The following is a 5,791-nucleotide window of genomic DNA, read 5'->3' as shown; positions in this document are numbered from 1 at the left end:
TCACACCAAATTAACCACGCTTCAGCAAAGCCAGGGTGTGACACATGGAACCTCTTAGAGACTAGATTACTCAGCTCATGTGTATCCAATACCTCCTAGACCTCTGGTTCAGCAACCGTCGCAGCAGCCACATTTTTCTTCACCGGAGCAAGAAGAAATCCTACACCGTTTAAACCGTGTGGAGCGAGACTTCAAACAAGAACGTAAGAGCAATCGTGGATTCCTCAAGGGCCTAGCAAACCTACTAAAAGGGAGGAAGAAACGAGATCATTAGTCTCCTTATTTATTATTGTATTTACTATTGCAATCAAGTCCCTGCGAGGACATTTGCCTTGAGTATTTTAGTCCCTGTGAGGACATTTGTTTTAAGTATTTTAGTCCCTGCGCGGACAATTACTTTTAGTCCCTGCGTGGACAATTGCATTTCAGTCCCTGCGTGGACTTATCTTTTTAGTCCCTGTGCGGACATCTATCTATGTATTTGGTCTCTGCGTGGACTTGTTTTCCCTAAGCCTCTGCGTAGGTATTTGAGTATTTAAAAGTCCCGTTTAGGGCAGTGTGTAACCATTATCATGATTAATGGAATATATGTTATAAATTTCATTTTGATATTATATAGGAAATAAATCATTCCTTTTAAATTAATCTGCCTAAATAAAGAATCTTAAGAGTGAAACCTAGCCAGGTGTCATTATAAGACCCGGCCAAGATGGTAAGACCTGATTAAAAGATTCAGATTTCCTGTTAACCTCTGTAAACATGTTAACGTTCTTGGCAGATGTGATTCGTTAAAATCGCACGCGTCATTCTTATACGAGAATCCTTCTAAGGATTTCAAAGCCCAAATTAATGATTTGTAAATCATGGGTTAAATCGTCAATGAAGATGATCATTTATTAAACATCCACTAGCGATGTAGTGCCTACGGGCCAAATTTATTATACATCCATTAGCGATGTAGTGCCTACGGGCCAAACTTATTTAACATTCATTAGTGATGTAATGCCAAAGGGCCATACTTATTGTCATATAAGACAAAAGGCAGTGGTAGTCTATGACTCCCTGTCAGAAAGGGATAAAAGGACTACGGTTCAAACCTTCATGCCTTGATTCTCTGTAATCCCGACTAATATTATATAAAAACGTCCTTGTGACTAGGCTTTTATGCCACTAACAATATTGTTTGTAATTAGGATAAGTTATGTTCAAATCCTAAATAAAAGTGAGTAACAAATTAACCAGATATGGTCTCTGTTACCATGGTTAATGAATTGCCATAAAAGACAATTCCATAATAAACTCCTAAATAAAACTTTTTCGTTATCTTCTGTAGCAGATTCAAGTTACAATGGCTGATCCAAATGAAGTGAATAGTCATTCGAAAAAAGATGAAAATGATAACGCCCAGATTCATTTAACGGGCGCGGAATTAAAAGCTCTTGTTGACGGTGCTGTTAAGGCAGCCTTGGATCGACAATACGAAGAGTACACTGAGTCCCGGAGCAGAACCATATCTAAACCACACTCAAAGCCAAAAACCCACTCAAAATCTCACAGCAAACCCCCGTCTAAGCCTAAAAAGGACGATGATAACCACTCATCCAATGAAAACAGTGTTCGTCCTAAGGAAAAAGTGTTTACTGATGCATCTCGTGCCAGGGGTTGCACCTACAAGTATTTCGTATCTTGCAAACCCCGAGATTTCACTGGGGAAAAGGCGCGGTAGATTGTATGACTTGGTTAGACGAGATGGACACCGTGGTGGACATCAGTGGTTGTGCAGTGAGAGACGTGGTAAAGTTTGTTTCGCAATCATTCAAGGGCGAAGCCCTGGCTTGGTGGAGGTCGTTGGTTCAGGCCTCGGGGAAGGCTGTTTTGTACAGCATGACATGGGAGGAATTCATTTCTCTCATCAAGGAAAATTACTGCCCTCAACATGAGGTTGAAAAGATCGAGTCCGACTTCCTATCGTTGGTTATGACGAACCTTGACTGACAAGCTTACCTCACGAGCTTCAACACGATGTCCCGGTTGGTTCCGTATCTGGTAACCCCGGAACCAAAACGAATAGCTCGTTTTATCGGTGGTTTAGCCCCCGAGATAAAGGCAAGCGTAAAGGCCTCTCGGCCAGCTACCTTTAAATCTGTAGCTGACATATCTTTGTCCCTTACTCTGGATGCGGTCAGACAAAGATCGCTGAGGAACAAAGAAGCTGAGAAGAGAAAACGTGAAGACGATACTTCACGAAGATCGAGCAAGAAGCACCGTGGAAACGGTGACAACAAGAAAGGGTCTGAGTCAAGGAGAGATGGGCAACAATCTGGTGAGAAGCCCAAGTGCAAGAATTGCAAGAGACATCACTTTGGAAAGTGTAGACTCGAATCAAACTCGCAGACTCAGTCAAAGTCATTTGCTTGCGGGATATACAAGTCCAAGGACCACAAGACCTTGGATTGCAAAAAGCTAAAGGATGCAACTTGCTACAGTTGCAATGAGAAGGGGCACATTTGAACCAACTGCCCTAAAAACGCCAAGAAGCCTGAAGAGGCCAAGAAGACCAATGCAAGAGTCTTCAGGATGGATGCAAAAGATGCAGTGCTAGACGATAACGTGATCACAGGTACTTTCCTTGTAAATGATGTCTTTGCAAGAGTACTTTTTGATTCAGGCGCTGATAAGTCTTTCGTAGATCATAAATTTTGCAAATTGCTGAATATGCCTGTCAAAACCTTAAATGTGAATTATGAGGTAGAGCTAGCAGATGGCACCATAGAAACCGTCTCCTCTGTGTTAGATGGATGTGTGATATCCATTAAGAACCACTCTTTTCCTCTATCTCTACTTCCCTTTAAATTGGCCGGTTTTGACATAGTGCTGGGTATGGACTGGTTATCTCACAACCAGCCCAAATCGTCTGCAACAGAAAGCAAGTGGTGATAAAGACTCCGTCTGGTGAATCGCTTACCATTCAGGGAGATACCCAGTATGGATTGCCTGAGCAAGTGACTATGCTTAAGGCTTCAAAATGTTTAAGGAAGGGTTGTGTCATCTACATGGCACAAGTGATTATCGATGAACTTAAACCGAAGATAGAAGACATTCCCGTCATTTCGGAATACCCAGAAGTTTTCCCTGAAGATCTACCTGGTTTACCACCAGATAGGCAAGTGGAATTCAGGATCGATATCATCCCTGGAGCAGCACCTGTTGCTCGAGCACCTTACAGGTTAGCACCAACCGAAATGAAGGAGTTAAGGACCCAACTGGATGAACTGCTAGCTAAAAGTTTCATCAAACCTAGTTCATCTCCTTAGGGAGCACCTGTCTTGTTTGTCAAAAAGAAGGATGGATCGATGCGTCTGTGCATCGATTACCGCGAGCTTAATAAAGTCACGATAAAGAATAGGTATCCTTTGCCGAGGATCGACGATTTGTTCGATCAATTACAAGGGGCAAGTTATTTCTCGAAGATTGACTTGAGGTCAGGCTACCATCAACTGAAAGTTAGAGATGAAGACGTACATAAAACCGCATTTAGGACTCGTTATGGTCATTATGAGTTCCTAGTGATGCCTTTTGGGCTCACTAATGCACCGGCCGCATTCATGGATCTCATGAATCGCGTTTGCAAGCCATACTTAGACAAATTCGTCATCGTTTTCATCGACGACATTCTTATCTACTCAAAGAACCGAGCTGACCATGAGAAACACCTTCGCTGTATTCTCAAACTCCTGCATCATGAGAAACTCTATGCCAAATTCTCTAAGTGCGAATTCTGGCTTCGAGAAGTCCAATTCCTAGGACATGTTGTCAGCGAGCGTGGTATCCAAGTGGATCCCGCTAAAGTGGAGGCTGTCATGAATTGGCAAGAACCAAAGACGCCGACAGAGATTCGTAGTTTCCTGGGATTAGCAGGATATTACAGGCGTTTCATTGAAAATTTTTCAAGGATTGCTGCACCCTTAACTTCCTTGACCAAGAAGATAGTAAAGTTCGTTTGGGGTCCTAAGCAGCAAGAGTCCTTTGATATTCTGAAGCAAAAGTTGAGCAACGCTCCTGTACTGACATTGCCTGAAGGTACCGAAGAGTTCGTAGTTTACTGCAATGCATCACACACTGGCATGGGGTGTGTGCTTATGCAGAAAGGCAAGGTTATTGCCTATGCTTCAAGACAGTTAAAGGTGCATGAAAAGAATTACACCACCCATGACTTGGAGTTGGGTGCCGTTGTGTTCGCACTAAAACTGTGGAGGCATTATCTGTATGGTATCAAGTTTGTGATCTATTCTGATCATAAGAGCCTTCAACATCTGTTTAATCAGAAGGAATTAAACATGAGGCAGCGCCGTTGGATGGAGACTTTAAATGATTATGATTGTGAAATCAGATATCATCCCGGCAAGGCGAATGTAGTCGCTGATGCCTTAAGTCGAAAGGAAAGGGTGAAACCCATCCGAATCAATGCCAAGAGCATTGAAGTGAAGAATAATTTGATTGAAAGGTTGTTAGCTGCACAGAGGGAGGCTGTGTTGGAAGCTAACTATCCTAAAGAAAAGCTAGGAGTAACTGAGGAGCAATTAACTCTTAGCAAGGACGGAATTTTACGATTAAATGGACGAATATGGGTTCCAATTTATGGAGGACTACGAGATATTATCCTCCAGGAAGCCCATAGTTCCAAATATTCTGTTCATCCTGGAGCTGATAAGATGTATCAGGATCTAAAGGCAAATTATTGGTGGATAGGCTTGAAAAAGTCTGTAGCCGCTTATGTAGCCAAATGCTTGACTTGTGCGCAAGTCAAAGCTGAGCATCAAAAGCCGTCAGGCTTGCTACAACAGCCTGAACTTCCCGAATGCAAGTGGGAATGTGTAACTATGGATTTTATTACCAAGTTACCCAAGACGAGGAAAGGAAATGATACAATATGGGTTATAGTTGATAGACTGACCAAGTCAGCTCATTTCTTACCCATCAAGGAGACTTATAGCTCCGACATGTTAGCCCAGTTATACGTTGACAAGATTGTAGCCTTACATGGCATACCTTTGTCTATTATCTCTGACAGAGATACTAGATACACGTCGCATTTTTGGAAAAGTTTCCAGCAATCTTTGGGCACACGTTTGAATTTTAGTACGGCTTACCATCCTCAGACAGACGGTCAGAGTGAGCGTACTATTCAGACGTTGGAAGACATGCTACGTGCATGTGCGATCGATTTGGGGTGGTAGTTGGGATAAAAACCTACCATTAATCGAATTCTCCTACAACAATAGCTACCATACCAGCATTAAGGCTGCGCCCTTCGAGGCATTATACGGTAGAAAGTGTAGATCGCCCGTTTGTTGGGCGGAAGTTGGAGATGTCCAATTACAGGACCAGAGATAGTCTTCGAAACGACGGACATGATTGTCCAGATTCGAGACCGTCTCAAGGCTGCCTGAGATAGGCAGAAAAGTTACGCAGATCCAAAGCGTAAAGATTTTCACTTCGAAGTAGGTGAAAAAGTGTTACTCAAGGTATCACCCTGGAAAGGGGTGATGCGTTTCGGTAAGAAAGGCAAACTAAGCCCGAGATACATAGGACCTTTCGAGGTTATCGAACGTGTCGGGTCGGTTGCCTACAAGTTAAACTTACCGGAGGAGCTCAATGGAATTCACAATGTGTTCCACATCTGCAATCTGAAGAAGTGCTTCGCTGATGAATCACTGGTAATACCACATACATATGTGCACATAGATGAGAGCTTAAAATTTGTGGAAAAACCTTTGTCGATTGAAGATCG

Source organism: Helianthus annuus, chromosome 7 (assembly GCF_002127325.2).
Source record: "Helianthus annuus cultivar XRQ/B chromosome 7, HanXRQr2.0-SUNRISE, whole genome shotgun sequence".
In the NCBI taxonomy this organism is placed as follows: Eukaryota; Viridiplantae; Streptophyta; class Magnoliopsida; order Asterales; family Asteraceae; genus Helianthus; species Helianthus annuus.
Note: the sequence above shows the minus strand (reverse complement) of the source record.